The sequence below is a fragment of the Ambystoma mexicanum genome, chromosome 6q (assembly GCF_040938575.1).
Source record: "Ambystoma mexicanum isolate Mex_15411 chromosome 6q, UKY_AmexF1_1, whole genome shotgun sequence".
Classification (NCBI taxonomy): domain Eukaryota; kingdom Metazoa; phylum Chordata; class Amphibia; order Caudata; family Ambystomatidae; genus Ambystoma; species Ambystoma mexicanum.
Genome location: NC_090937.1, coordinates 566,826,718 through 566,843,963, shown reverse-complemented (window position 1 = coordinate 566,843,963; position 17,246 = coordinate 566,826,718).

The window sequence follows — 17,246 nt, the reverse complement described above, 5'->3', positions numbered from 1 at the left end:
AACAAAGAAAAAAACAGATGCAAAACATGTATCCAACATTTTTAAAGTGCCACTTAGTGTGAAGAAGTGTAGTACCTTGACAGTACATGCATACTTCTATGATTCTATGATTCATTCCAATATGTAGCTGCTTACCCAGTCCTAGTGTCATCTATGGGACTTGTAGGTTCATTTTCTAATGGAAAAAGGGCAACTACAACTACCACAATGCAAAGAAAAAAACCAAGACTCCATAAGCACCTACATATTGCAATGGATCACGTTGTTTCCACCTGATTTTCTTTTCTTTTACAAACGTTACACACAGTGCTGCTTTAAATGCACATCTGCACGTGTTTACTTTCATGAAAATATTCCTAAAAAGAAACATTTTTAAATGGTTAGGATTTTCCATTTTTCATTGCATATGAATGTCACACTTTCCAACCTCACTCATTACATCCCTTACACTGCCATTATTCTCCACCTGCTCACACATATGTGTATACCACCAAAGAAATACTTGTGTATAGGCGCGTTATAAATGCCATATCATATCATATCATATCGTATCATATATATATTTACAACAATTCACCTTACATATAAAGTACTCTTCTTTGCGATCCTCTACTATCAGATACTAAACACTGCTGCAACAACAATCCACCATTTCATTACCACTAGGCCACATTTTAATATTCTTTAAAAACACTTCAACATATTACAAATACATTACACCACAAACACAGCACTTCTGCAATTAAAATCAGCAGCAAAAACATAAGCAAGGTATACACCTTTTTCTCACACCCATTATTGCTCTGTGTCTTCTAATGTGCCAAACAGCCCTACTTATATTTCAATTGTTTTAACAACATAGTTAACACAATTTATTACACCACCCATAACACAACTTTACTAACTATTTTTTCCCAACAACTCCTCTTACCTTCATAAATAACAGCCTCTCTTACTAAAAGTACTTCACCATTACCCACTACCTATCATTACCCACACATACCCACTAACTTTCTTTTTCAATAATAGGAAAGAAGAAGATTGCCAAAGATAGCTACTGAAAAAAAGAACACTCTTTACATCCTAAAAAGTAAGTACATAAATATTGCATGTATAGTTTTGTAATTGTAACAATCTACTTCCACTATATATTAGCCTTGTGTATTCTTTTCGAATCAACATTTATTTCACTTTTACTCATTATATTACCACATTCACACTTTTTCTGTTCCCATCTAAAGACCACAATTACAACAACCACTGTTTTCCTGAAAACATCATGTCCCTACTTATTCAAACACACCACCACGCCATTACTCACTAATCGTAGCCCATCACACCAGCACACCCTTTTACTCTTACAACCTTCCCAACTAAACCTATCTTCTCACTACACAATCACACAGCAATCTATTCATCATTACAATCACACCCAAACAGCCATCCACAATACATGCACATACATTCCACTTCTTTCCATCCCAAACTTCCTTTTTTTCCCAAAAGACAGAACACAATGCCTACTAAAACTCAACTGTGTAGAAAACAGAGAAAAATAGAGTGGATGTGAATAAAAGCAATGTATAGAAGACATTTAAACCAAACAGCTAGTAACCTCACTCAACAGAACTAAACCAGTGACTACTAAAAGAAATCACCCCCCCGCTTCCAAACCATACAAGTAAAAAAAGATGTACAAGCAAAGGCAGACCTACTCTTGAACTTAACACTATATCTACCAAAGTTAAGGTAGCCACAGGAAATCATTCCAAAACATTTATTTTACAAAAAATTTTCCACCGTAGAGTTCTTCACAATTAAATAATGACAGCTGAAAAGTCAAAGTCTACCCTTAAAAATGACTTAAGAAGACTCATCCGTGAAGCTCCGATTGATAGCACATTCCTACTAAAGAGAACGTTGTTTATAATGATTTTAAACAGAATGAAACCACTAACTATATTAATCAATAAATTACAAAAAGTACTTCTAAATCTGCGCAATGTCAATATAGATACCTTTTCAAACTTCTGCTTGTTTGAATGGATTCACAAAAGCAGCACAGAACCATATTTCAATGAAGAACATATAAACAAGAACAAAACAACCTAATTGACATAGGCAGTAATGACTGAGGTTATGAAATGGTAGGAGACATCATTGTTGCAAAACAAATCCTTATAGAAAAAACGTCCACAACAAACTTTCAACCAAATATTCTTTTCACCCAAATGAACCATCAAGTATATAAATGGACGTTCCCCTCAATGTGGAATGTATTCCAACAATCCTTTAAATCTTTACAGTTCCTCAATCACTATGTGAAACTAAAAGGCAAAACTAAAATAAAAACTTTACAAACCATGGACTCTTGTCCTGCTCTAAAATATTTCTCAGTTATTCTCTGTGTAGTACATACACAGAGAATTTTCTCTATCTCTTGCATATGCTGTCACTATTCACAAATCAAAAGCTCTAATCCTAGATCAAGCATTGATTGACATTGGCAGCAGAGTCTTTAAATATGTTATGAGTTACTTATCACGTTCACATGTGCATACACTCAATGGTTTATTGCTAGTTAACTTTGTTGCAAACAACGTCAACAATGACATTCCTTGTATCCTGCAATACAACAGGCTATGGGCATTTTTACACCACCAACTAGATATGTATCCTGTACCTAAAAACAAGTAACCATTAAAGAGACAAGTAATACAAACAGAAGCTATAGCAGATCTCCCAACAATACTGCTAAAAAAAACAACGACCAACTCCCTCTAACTGTCTAGTTAAAAGTGAAGTGCATGCCCATCAGAAAAGGAAGACACAAATGTCTCTTCTCCAGAAAGATCTGCAGGCCCATCAAACGTTCCTCAAACAGAACTTTCAGGTCCAGCAACACAACTGGAGTAAATTTTGTTATGCTAATTTGACAATTAATCTTCTCTTTTAATTGCCACCAACGGTTCACAACATGTACCTAAATGGATCAGATTAGTGTGTTTCGAAATGCTCGTCCTTCATGGAAATGCCATAAATAATCCTACAACACTTACAGTGTCGCATATAGAAGGCAATAACTGGACTGCTGTATAGGAATGGTAAATTGTACCATAAACACACAGGAAGATCCACACAAATTCCCAATGTACTTACTACAAGTAGTGGAAACCAAAATAATCCCTACGAATGACATGTTCCGGGTTTTCATACACGTGGACACATACATGCACTCTCTGCAACCATGTTTCATAAGACCATATCCCTGATGAACGATTTGCATATGTATCCATACCAAATTCTGAATCAATTCCATTTCACAGGCTTCTGCAGAATGCAAATCATGGCATATTATACCCTTTTTGCCATTCAGACAATCGTTCCACCATACAAATAAATTCACATAGCCAATATATCATACTAATACCTCTAAGATACAATGCAGATGATCACAAAAAATAAGTGTAAGCTTAAAGGCTTCACACACTGCCACGTATCTCTTGGAAATAAAACCTTCACAACAGTAGGTATAGTATACCACACTGGTACCACAACCACATCAGGGCACTACACTGCATATATTAATAAAAGAAGTGGTTGGTTTGAATGTTACAATACCTCTGTTACTCTAAAACATAGGTTACCAGCAAATGTAACAAATGCCTACTAAATATTCCTTCAACTTAAATGTAGTCACTAAACTATAGAACAATTAACAGTTATAATATACCAACAGGTATATAACTACATCCATAATATTACAATAGTAATGTTCAAAGTCAATCAAGTAAGAATACATCACTTGAAAAACACCCTTCATTACAAAACACTTGCAATACGCCATCTCAATTCTTATACAATAACACATCTTCTAACCTCTAATGTAGTTAGCATACACCAACAGCTATCTAACTACTTCAAGCATTCCCTTAACCACAACATACTTCAAACAAACATACTATCACCCTTACACTTACACTACTGTAATTGTTTTTTTTATCTAGTATTGATTTTGTTTCTCCAATGATTATTTAATTTCAAGAAAACAGCATTGTGTCATACACTACTGTTTTACCAAACATAGTACTTAGAATGTACTGTTTATGAGGCTCTAAAAAATATGTATGTAAGATTGAATACAACTACAACTTTTAAACTATCTTGCTTAACAAATTGTACTGTTTTCTTTCCACAGAAAATAAACTAGAGATTCCAGCTTCATAATGCTATACAACTATATAAACGTAGTGATTATAATCAAATACATATTCTATGAGCACTATCCTCAATTGTACTACAATCCTAAGTACCATATACAGTTCAATTACATAATTCCTCCATATTACAAACAAAAGTGCTCTTCTTATGGGTTGAGCAACTTAACCATAACTACTGGGCTGCTAATTACACAGCCACATTAGTGCCTGTGTAGTTATGGTTAAATTGCTAATCCCATAGGAAGAACACTTTTTGGGTGGCTTATAACTTTGCTCCCTCAGGACGAATCGTCACCAAACTTTGCAAAGTTTGGTGAGGTTTGGTCTGGGGGGGGGCAACATTATAGAGGGGGGTCCCAAAACCTATTTTTTCCCATAGACTGAATGGGGAAAAAACTTTGCTCACACCTACAGCCCAAACCGCTGGACGGACTTTCACCAAATTTGCGGCAGGAGTAGTGGCTTGGTCCCGAAAGCGTGCTTTTGTAAATTTGGTGAAAATCTGTCCAGTATTTTTTTAAAATGATCAAAAAGTATGTCACAAAAAAATAGTGATATCTATGTTCGCTCCAGGGACAGGACACCGATTGGCTAATTGGCTTGCATCATTTCCGCAGACATGCGACGTGTTCGCTGATTGGCTGTAGTGATGCGTAAGGTGCGTCATTTTGTTTTGATGTGTCCGCCATCTTGGATCGGCAGACATCTGTGGACAGCGCGGTGACAAATGGGGAGAAATACAACTTTGGCAAGTGTGTTGGTGTGTACGAATGTTTGGGGAGGGTGGGGGAGTAAGAGATGGGTCAAATGCTGTATTTATTTAGGTGGCAGACACACCCGTTGTGTTCGTTTTGTCCGCGGACAGTCGTGCTGTCCGGGGTGTCCGTAATTAGTCAAAATGGGGGTATCCCAAGGACACTATAACTGTCCATGCTGTTCTTAGAACACATTCTGTGTCTGGGATGTCCGTAATTAATCAAAATGGAGGTATCCTAAGGACACTATTCCTGACTGTACTGTCCGCAGGCAAGTTATCTGAATATCTGAATAGGTCTATCATCTTACCTTCCTCCTTTGCCAGTAGGAAAGAGAAGAGGAAAAGCATGTGCTTCTATACTTTTTTCCTATATGCTGATTGGTGATCCTTTGGTTTGTTGTATTTGGTACGTTTCTAGTGCATTATCTATGGTGTCACTAGAATGTAATGGATGAATTGTATAATGGTCTAAAATATTGGATACTGTAGAAGGATCTAGAAGTTCAAATTGACCAGTTTCTGGTGACTCTTGAATTATTTCTGTTGTTTCCCTTAAGTTTTCTTCAATATTTATTTTTTTGTAGTATTCATTATTGTCTTTTAGATATTGCAAGGCTTGTCTAACTTTATGTAAGTATACGAGTTGTTGCCAATTTTTTTTGGTTTTGTCTTTTGTAGGTACATCATTTACTAAGGCAATTAAATATTGCTCTATTGGCCATTGCACTCCCAGAGTGTGCACATTTTCTTTTAGATCTAATGGTAAACTATTTTGCCACAAATGCCTTTCACCAATTCAGAGGGAGGTAATTTTGCTGTTTTTGGTTGAAGGTGTGCTATTTCTTGAAATGGGTGCACTGTTTGAATTATGATGCTCTCATATCAATTCAGTTGTTGCAGGGGTTTTGGTAGCGGGAATAATTCCAAATTATTTTTGATAGCACGCGAAGGAGTTTGATTGTTGTCAAGTTTTGTAGTGCAGTAACTGCAAAGTATTAAGGGGTCAGTTATTTTGTATTTGTTTTCTGCTATAAGCTAGAGAGCTAATTCAAACCATTTGGAATCTTTATTGTTTTCTATTTTGTATGTTACATCTATAGTTTTAGTGTTACTTTTATAAAAAGTTCTGCGGCAACACACACACACACACATAGTTTGGTACTTCAACGGATGTACTTTTAAATTTTAGTATTTCTTTTTTGTATGTGTGTAGTATAAGGTTGCCATCTGTACAATGTTTGCTAGTCTGTTGTAAAGCTACTGCATTTTGTAAGTGGCTTTCACTTCCAAAATATTTTCTCTGGATATGCTCTATTTCTTCGAGTAGGTCTTTGGCTGCACCATGTAGAAGATTGTTATTTAAATTGGCTAGTGCTAAAGTAGGACTTTTAGCATAGTACAGTTTATAGACTAGATTTCTTATAGTTGAATGATGTGTTGATATTTTGATATGATGGAAGGTGCTTTTGCAAATAGGTCCTGAAATGCAGGCTAATGAATGTCCTTGTAGTCCTGTGTATTTGCGCACTGGACAGGTATCCATATTTTGCAGCAGTTTCATTTTGATTTTGTCTTTGCCTTTCACATACTGATTAAGGAACTGGCGTAAATATTTCAAATATTTTTTGGCAGTGTTACACATTGACATGCATGGCCATTTGTATACTGGATGTTCTGGTTCAGTAGAAAGGAGAGGTAATACTGTGTTTTCTGGGGATATTTATGTAAGCAATATTTCTTGTTGCATTATGGTATTATTAAGTTTTTTCATAACCTTATCCACTGCTATGTATGGCAATTGTGTTTGTTTGCTTTTGTTTGTATGCTTCTTCATTAAAATATGGTTCAGTGCTCGTGGTGTGACTCCATTCACCTCCACAGATTTTAAGAAGTTATTTTTGTTGACATTCTGTTTATTGAGAAGTCTTTTTTGTAATTTAGTAGTTAGTTTTGTTAGTGGTTTCATTCTGTTTAACACTAAAATAAATAACTTTCTTTTGAGAAGGATTGCACTGATTATCAAAGCTTCTAAGATTAATTTTCTATGGTAGGTTTTAAGAGTTGTGCATGATTGTTCTCCTGTTTTTATAAGATTCTGAAGGACTCTGTGGCAGAACATTTTTGCTAAAATACTTTTTTTGGTATGGTTAATTGCCACTATATCAAGATTTATAGGAGCAGTTTTAGCAATAGTGGTAGCTTAATTCTTGTTAATCATTTACTGTTTCATTTTACATTTTGGTAGAGGAGGCAAAGTTTCTGTACTGGAAGCTTGTTTTGTTTCACTAAATGACTGTATTAGCCGTTTATTTGAACTTTTTGTACAAACTCTGCTAGAGATGGATGCTTATTTTGGACACTTTTATTTTCATTTGCTCTATTTCTGCGTTGCTTTCTACGGACTTGCTTTTTGGTGGGCATTCTTTGGGGTCTGTTGAAAAAAAAGAAAGTATGGGTTGGGCTGTTCTGCAATGTATGTGTGCTGTGTGCATGAGTATCTGAGTATGATGGTAAAGATGTATGTGGTGGTGTGTGATTGTGCATTGGGCAGCTACAATTAGTTGGGAAGGATATTCTTCTATTTGTGTCTTACTATACTGCGGTTTAGATGACAGTAGCTAGTGAGCTAGTGGTGAGGAGAAGCACTAATAGTAAATCTAATGCTATACAATTAAAACAGTTCTTTGTTTCGTAACACTAACATTGTAGGGGTTGAGTTATGTTATTTGTGTTCCAAAAAAACAAAGATTTGTGTGCCATTCTGCCTGCTAATCCCTGTTTAATAAATGGGGGTTTGTGGGCAGAATGGTTCAGAAATCTCTGTTTTTTTGGTGCAGAAATTACATGAAAAAACCACACAGTGTGTTTGAGTAACAGCATTGTACTTGCTCTTTTTTGTGGAATGAGCAGGTTTCTTCAGAGATGTTGTTTGTAGTTCATATGCTGCTGCTTTTCAGGAGAGTGGTCTTCAGTGCAATTGTGATAGAAAGAAATTAGTAATTTTGTGTGTTTATAGTACTGATGTTAATTTAGACGTTGATATTTATGTTTTTGTAGTAGTATTCTTGTTTGATATCTGAACATGGAGTATGTATGCATTTCATTTGACTATGTGCAGCCTTTATATTTTATTTACAATATGTTAGTTAAACATGCTTTCAAATGAGTAGAATATTAAGTGTATGAAATTCACTCAGTTTTTTAAAGCTGTGTTATTGAATGTTAAGAGAAAGAAGAAATAATAATATATTTATTTTACAATTTCTTAAAGATGAATGGCAGAAACTGTATAGAAAAGCATGGAATGTATGAATTTGTGAAGGTGTGGGTTATCAAGCAGAAGAATGTGATTTACAGGCAGTGTTGTTATTGCAGCTGGGATTTTTTCAATGATAGTGTCTATGTGTGTGAGTGTATAAAGATGCATGACCTTTTCCTGGCTGTGTGTAATTTTATAATACACTGCTAAGTGTTTTTCCACAATTATACTGTTATTTCTGTTATCTTCTAATATTATAATTTTTTTAGATCGGTGTGTGTGTGTAAAACAAAATTGTAGAAAGCAGACAGGTTTGAAAGTGATAGTTGATTATAGCAGATGGGAAAAATTGCAATAAGTTCATTTTATTGGTTGTACAGGTTTAGCGGCACTACTCTGTTTATATGCATTCATAAGAGTTGTACATGTACTCTGAATAAAATATGCATACCTGTAGTTTGTATTCATGCATGTGGATATGCATGCAGCTGTAAGTAGAAATCTTGGAGACGTGTACAGTAGTTTTTGTAGTAGGTGCTTTCAAATGATAGGAGACTCGTACTCAAAGTGACCAACAGTACATGTGAAGTGTTGAACTCTGATGATGGAGTTATATGTAGAGGTCTTGGATGTGATTGGTGGATGGTTGTGTGACTGCCTAGCTGTATCCAATTAGGGAATGGCAGAGAGAGTGAAGTGGAAAGGGTAGAAGGGCTGTCTAAGAGTTACGCGGTCTGCGGACACAGAGCGGCTGTCCGCGGACAGGGCATGCCACATCCGGGGTTTTCCAGCAAATGCAGCAGAGAAAGGGGACTGTAGGAATCAGCCAATCAGATGTTGAGGTTGTGGATTTGTGTTGAAAGAGGCTGTGTGTAGTGAAGATGGCAGAGGTGGAGAAAGTCAGGGTGTTGGTGCTTGGAGATATGTTTGTGCATGGGTTACAGCAGTATGCTCAATGCAGGCATGTGGCAAACCATTTTGATGTTAAAGGAGTGGAGGTGGTGTGGAGCACTGTTCCTGATTGCAATGTACAGGGAATTGTAGAAGTTTGTGAAGATATGGGCATGATGAACAGTCCCCATGTGGTAGTTTTGCATTATGGTGCTTTCCATTTGGGCTATGTCAGTGCCCCTTCTTTGTTGGCAGATTTGAAACACTTGGTTCAAGCAGTAATGAACATCCTTCCAAATGCCAAAGTAATTTTTTCGAGATTACTACCTAGGGCAATATGGGACAATAGTTCTGTTTTTTGTCCTCAGCAAAACATTGGTAGGTGTGCAATCAACCGAGGCATGTGTGATTTCATGCTTAGAGCTGATATGTTTTTCTGTAATAATGAGAATATTGATTCCAGTAATGCTGTTTATTTTAAAGAAGATGACATTTCTTTATCTTTTTTGGGAAATGCCATGCTGTTTTGGAATGTAAGGGTTGCTTTGGAGAAGGTTATGTGAAGATTTTAGTAGTAAAGTAAGAAAAAAAAAGAAAAATAATACAAAATGACAGGTGTTTGTCAAGCATCTGCAAAAAAAAATAAAGGCTCTTTTCAGGGCCAACCTCATAGGGGAAATGGGGTACACTATTTAAATTTACATTCAGCATGCTCAGATTTTCGATATGTCCGCAGACATGGCGGTAGTCCGTGGACATCATGTATTACATACAGGGATTTTGGGGTGGAGAGGCATGCAAATGAGAATGAGCAGAGCAAGGGATTGTTCAGTAAAGTTTACTGAGTGTATTGTGTAAGGAGAGAGTTTGTCAGAAAGTGTTTTTCCTGAGAGAGGAACAGTTAGGTATGGCTGTGTGTTTCAGAGAACAGATTATCTGGATTTTGGGAGATTCATGGATACATTGGTTGGAGGTGCATGCAGAACGCTGTGGAGTAGCTGCAGATCTTGGATTCCCTCATGTGGAAGTGCACTGGCATGGAGTGCGTGGAATGAAGTGGCTGGACTGGGTACCTCTCTGTGCTAGCTTGGAGACAGAGCATCATCCAGACATAATTATAATTCATTTTGGAGGGAACAGTTTAGGACATATGTCTGGAATTTCTTTGCAATTTCCAATGAAAGAAGGACTTGGTAAGGTCATGGACATGTTTCCAAATTCCCAAGTTATTTTTTCTCATATTGCGCAGAGACAAATGTGGCTGCGTTCTTCTTCATTTGGTCCACAAACGGAGAAAGCGAGGCACAATGTCAATAAGGCTGTTTGTGCCTTTCATGTCCTTCTTTCACAATGAAAATATTATGTTTCGTAGCACATACATTTTTCACAGAGATAGAGTCCATCTTACTCTTGCTGGCAATCAGATTTTTCTGAGAAATGAATTGCAATCTTTTTTGGAACAACAGCCATGCATTTTGCAGGAGGTGTTGACTATTTTCAAACACAAAAAACACTACCAAAAGGCTCTTTTCAGAGCCCCCACTTCCTCCCAGAGAAAAAGTGCAACAATTTTGATAGGGCAGCACCCCAAAATTTTAGATGTCTGCAAACTTTCCACGGACTTCTAAAAAATGCACAGGGTCCTGCTCAATTTATTTACCACTTCTATTTTTAAACTGTGAAAGGCGGCTCTGAAAAGAGCCTTTTTTGGGGGGATTTTTGTTGTTTTATATATGTTTTCGTTTTTTACACACTAGGAGAGGAGGGGTAAGGAAGGGACACCAACCACGGGGATAAGAAAGGGCAGGTGGAGAGAGTAAGTTGTAGGGTGAGCCCTATTTAAGTATTGTGCAGATCTTCTCATGCTCCTTGACCATAGTCTCAAAAGCACTCCGAAGACTCTCCGCCCTGCATAGTACTGCGTTGTAGTACATACACAATATTGTGACCCTCAAAATGTAAGGGTCAACAGCACCGTGAATGTCCTGTGAGGCAGCAGGTAGGATGCACTGTCCCACAGGAGTGTCTCTTGTGGTGACAGGAGCGGAAACAGAGGATGTGGTAGAGGAACTCAACCTACTACGTTGATCACAAGGTACAACCTTGCGAACGGCACCACCGTGGAACGATCTTAGGTGTCGCTTAATAGATGTCGTACCAAAGCTGTACGAACCAGGCCTCCCACGACTCAGCACCATGTGGCACTGATTGCAGGTGACCTTGTTCGCACGTGCTTTTGGCACTCCACCCTGAATGGTAAACAACCGCCACACCCAAGACTCATGGTGAGTGCTGGTAGTAGGGACTTCCACTACCTGATCCTTGTCATCCTCTTCATCCTCCTCCTCTACATCCTCACGCCTGTTCCCCTCTTCAGGCCCTTGGGGGGGTGGTGGTGGTGGACAGGGTGGGGGTGGGGGTGGTGCTGAGACAGATGTAGCACCAGCTGGAGCAGCAAGCATTAATGCCATCAGGTCTGATGGAAAGCAGCAAGAACAGCAAACTCTCCAAGATTAGCAGCCAAAGTAGACAATGCTCTGTCAGATAGCCAGAAGCACAATTATGATGAACTCTGGGGTGTGGCCTTTTATAGGGGTGCAGGTGCACCTTCTGCGGACAGCCACGCTGTCCGCGGACAGATCGAAAACCCAAAAAAGGCTCAAAAAGTATGTCGAATGTCAGGGTCATTGTCTGGGACATGTGCTATGGTGAATTTTTGCTATAAAATACATTGGATTGCCTGAAAAAGTACTTTTAAAATGTTGGTGGTTTAGAACAGTGTCTGAAATTCAGGACACACGCTCAGCGTGGGTGCGGTCACATGATGATGTCGCAAACACGTCCGCGAAGGGGACGGGTGTCCACAGGACACCACATGGACAGGAACGGCTCTGTGCATGCACGCAGGTGTTCTACGGACAGTGTTCGGGTCCTGAAAGTAATTAAAAGTGCGACACAAGTGAGACGGACAGTTACATACAGGCGCGATGTTCGTAGGACTTATGGGTGTGGTGCGCATGTGCATAGATGTTCTAGAGTTAGTAAGGACAGGTCTAGTGTCCTTAGGACATCTTCATTTTGGATAATTATGGACATCCCGGACACCGTGCGTGTTCTACGAACAGTTTCACCTTGCCTGCGGACATTACGGACAGGTATAGTGTCCTCAGGACACCTCCATTTTGGATACTTCCGGACATTCCGGACACCGCATGTGTTCTTAGACCAGTTTCATCTTGCCTGCGGACATTACAGACAGGGTTAGTGTCCTCAGGACACCTCCATTCTGGTTAATTACGGACATTCCTGACACCGCGTGAGTTCTTAGAACAGTTTCATCTTGCCTGCGGACAGTACGGACAGGTTTAGTGTCCTCAGGACACCTCCATTTTGGTTAATTATGGACACTCCGGACACGCGTGTGTTCTTAGAACAGTTTCACCTTGCCTGCGGACATCACGGACAAGTATAGTGTCCTCAGGATACCACCATTTTGGTTGATTATGGACATTCCGGACACTGCGTGTGTTCTTAGAACAGTTTCATCTTGCCTGCGGACATTACAGACAGGTATAGGTTCCTCAGGACACCTCCATTTTGGTTAATTACAGACATTCCGGACACCGTGTGAGTTCTTAGAACAGTTTCATCTTGCCTGCGGACAGTACGGACAAGTATAGTGTCCTCAGGATACCACCATTTTGGTTGATTATGGACATTCCGGACACTGCGTGTGTTCTTAGAACAGTTTCATCTTGCCTGCGGACATTACAGACAGGTATAGGTTCCTCAGGACATCTCCATTTTGGTTAATTACAGACACTCCGGACACACGTGTGTTCTTAGAACAGTTTCACCTTGCCTGCGTACATCACAGACAAGCATAGTGTCCTCAGGATACCTCCATTTTGGTTAATTACGGACATTCTAGACACCCGCGCTGTCCGCGGACATCTTAACTGCCTTTTAAAAAAAAATAAAACACAAAGGACTGAATTAAAACACACATCATTTTTTTTTATTATATACAGATGTAAAATGTATGAAAGAGAGGGGGATGCAGAAACTGACACAAACACAGGGGAATTGGGGGTTTTGAGAGGATGGATAGGTGGAGATGAAGGGATGGAAGTCTTATCATAACATGTTTCTTGGTGGGGAGGGTTTGGGGATAGTTGACTGGGATATGGAGAGGGGGAACAGGTACATGGGGGACAATGATATTTATTTTTTTCTTTTATGTGGTCCTCCATAAATGTTTCAAAAGATTGAAATTTTCCATGAGCATGTCTATTTGTTGTTCCATGCGCTGCAGAGTATTTTCTAATGTCTCTTTTGATGTATTATTTTCAATGTTTGTATAGTCTGTTAAAAAGAAATGTATATATGTTAAGTGCACATAAAGTAATGATTATTAATTTGCTTATATAGAGAAGTGTCTACCATTAGTATCACTATCTTCAAACATTTCTTCACATGGGAAATTTTCCTCAAGCCATTCTAAAGTACTGGACATTTCTGTATAAAAAAATATATAACTTTTATTGTACCTAATACAGAAAGTTTAGAAATATTTAAGAAAAATGAAGTTTACTTACTAGCTTCTGCTAAGTTGTGTTTTTACTGTTCTTTAGGTCTGCTGTTGCTCCTAGTTGTGCAGTTTCTGTGAGGTAATTATGTTGGAAGCATATCTTTTTTGTTATGGTTAAGTTGTGCTACTAAAAACCTATGAAATTCAGTAAAAGAAAACTTTGTTAAAGGGATGTCATGGTTAAGTTGCGCTACTAAAAACCTATGAAATTCAGTAAAAAAACGTTGTTACAGGGATGTTATGGTTAAGTTGCGCTACTAAAAACCTATGAAATTCAGTTAAGAGGGTAGGGGGGTTATAGGTGAGGTCCCAAAATGTAAGGTTTTTCCCATAGATGCAATTGGAAAACAAATTCTGCTCACATATACAGCCCAAACCACTGTCGGATTTTCACCAAATTGGCGACAGGAGCAGCGGCTTGGTCCCGAAAGCGTGCTTTTGTAAATTTGGTGTAAATCCGTCCAGTAGTTCTTTTTAAAACAACCAAAAGGTAGGTCCCAAAACATTTGTGATATCTGGTTTCGGTCCGCTGACTCATTTCCCTGTTCGGTCTATGGACATGCCCCCGATTGCTTCAGAGGCCGACGTGGGGTCTGCGGACATTGGATACATCCGCTGATTGGATGGTGAAAAGTGTGATGCGTCAGATTTTCTGAAACGCTCATCACATTGGATTCGGGAATATCCACCAGTGTCCGTGAAAATCGTGCTAAATCATATTAAAAAACACAACACTTCACTTGTCAAACTTATCAAAAATCTCTGGGGAGGTGTGGGCTGATGAGGATGGGATCGGATATGGCTTTAAAAATCCAAAAAACAGTTGCGTTTCCTTCTCCGATGTCCGTGAACAGTCCGGCACAGTCCTGTGTTATCCGTGAACATCTTAGATGTTCTGGACATCTATGCTTATTTGTGCATTAGCGGGTTGGTGAAACACCCTTTTTGGATGGTTTAGAACTTTGGCGCCATTCAATGAAACTGCAAGCAATTGTGTAATTTCATTTTAGGCCTGGTTCTGAATGGATTTGGAAAGTGTGGTGCTGTTTTGTCAAGAGGGAACACAATTAGAGACAGGTCCGAACGTATTGTAAAGGCTTATAAACGTGGTGTCATTTGATGAATCTGCACACATGATTGCAAAAAGATTTCAGAACTAGATATAAATGTTTTTGCAAAGTTTGATGGGATTTGTCAAGAGGGGACAACATTAGAGGGGAGTCCCAAAATATTGTAAAGGCTTATAAATGTGGTGCCATTTGACAAATCTGCACAAAACTTTGCAAAAAGATTTTAGATCCAGGGGCAGTGGCCAGATTGCCCGGGTCATGGCATAAGGTCATGACCCAGACAATCTGGCTACTGGCCATGACCACGAGGGATGAGCAATGGCTTAAAGTGGCCATGTCCACCAGGGACCTGCTATGTGGTAACGCTTTTCTAAATTGGGATAGCTTTGAAAGGGAAAAAACATTTGCTTGTGGGTACAGGTTGAAGTGCTGGATGGGATTGCAGCAAATATGCAAATATGCATGAGGAGGATCAGCAAGTACTGTAAAGCATGGTTTTGCAAATATGTCCTGTGTTGTTTTTTTAAAGAATATATAATAAGTACACAACACAGTGTGTTGGTGTCTGGGCAATAGACCTGGCCGTCAGCAAGGAGAAATGTGTGCTGTAGTTTGCTTATTGGGGAAAAGCAGTAGGTTTGAATGGGAAAATATATTCTGCTTGTGTTTACAGCCTGAGGTGGTGGAGTAGGTTACAACAAACCTGTGCGACGAGCATTAGCAAGGACCTGCAGGCATGTTTTTGGAAATTTGTCTTGTGTTTTAGTTTTCCACAGGGTCGTGGTGGAGCCTATGCTGTAGGCAATTAAAAAATGATTTCCATCCCCAGCGTGCTCTGCTGATAATGACAGACATAAGTATGTGTTACAAAAAATATGTTTCTTAAAGGAGCTTTATAGTTCTTTCATATACGTGAAAAAAGGAATTATTAATAACTTATATACAGTGATGTAACACCATGAAACATTTTCACTTATACAAATCTATTACATGAATAGAAAAAAACATGAAGTCTGCCGCAGGAGAGGTACTTGTGGAGCAGTGCCTCATCCCAGGAAGCACCAGAGTGCCTCAGGTAAGCCCAGGCTTCATTGCTGGGTTCCCTTGGCACCTTCACCTTCACATGGATAAGCTGCATTGCTTTACACAACCACTGCCCATAATTTCCGGCAAATTGAATGAATGTTGCCACACACTGAAAATCATATCAATGCCCCATTCTTGGCCTGCCCTTTGCATTTCCTCCATTAATGCCCATGAGGAGGAACACAGGCTAAGATGGCCGCCCCCTGCTAACACCTATCTGCCATCACCATCAGGAACGTTTGCCTGCACCCGGATTGGCTGCCCCAAAGCCCTTAACCAATCACTGATTGCCGGCAGGCGAGTGCCTGCCCACAGCCAAAGGCACACGGCACAAGGCTGGCTCCTGTCCTGAGCCAGAGATCCAGAAGTCTGCCGCAGGAGAGGTACTGCCAGAGCAGTGCCTCATCCCAGGAAGCACCGGAGTGCCTCAGGTAAGCCCAGGCTTCATTGCTGGGTTCCCTGGGCTCCTCCACCCTCACACAGAGAAGCCGCGTTGCTTTACGTGACCACTGCCCATCATTTCTGACAAGAGGCCAGGGCCAGGAACTTTGCCGGCTCTCCTCACCACCAACGGAACCCCTATACCCGGGCCGGGACACATACCTCATGGTTAGCACCCTGCGGACCCAACATTATGACTTTGTATTGTAACGCTGTCTGTACCTGCCTAAATCCGTCCCATCATAAACGTGAAATTGTGCCCACTGTCCATTCCTGCTTCGCGGCACTGCCATAGTACAAACTGTCACTCATTAATGCCTATGGCCTCTCCGCAGACCGCTAATACTGCTGACTATCAATTGCCTGGCCACACACTCTTACGTGCCCTGTTTATTTAATGTATATCTTTATTATGCACCTTATAAAGGCATGCGGACACATATACCGACCACAATCGGCAGCTATGCAGTCATATGCAAACCCCAGTGCTTCTTCCTGAGTTGCGGCTCCAGTGGGCAGCTCGAACATTCACATTACCTGTCAATAATTGCATTGTACGGCACCTGTATCACATATCACTCGGCTTAAAGGTTTATTTAGATGTGTAATCCTGGCCATTTGGACTACTAGGTAAGCTGTAGCTACAGCTAAGCTAGCTAAGTATATGTATCCCCACATCCCCATTTATCTCGAAAGTATGTATATTGGTTAATTTATTTGACTGCCATTTGTACCTCCTAGACCTACTTTTTAACACTGCTCCCACCGCACCTGTGTGACTGTTGTTCTGTGTTATGGTTATTTTTGATGCCTATGAACCATACCGTTAAGACTCAGCTTTGCTACTGCTCTTTACTGCACCAATGTGACTGTTAATCCTAGCACTGAGTAGCCCCTGGCATTGCTAGTCACTGCACTCTTAAGAACGCCC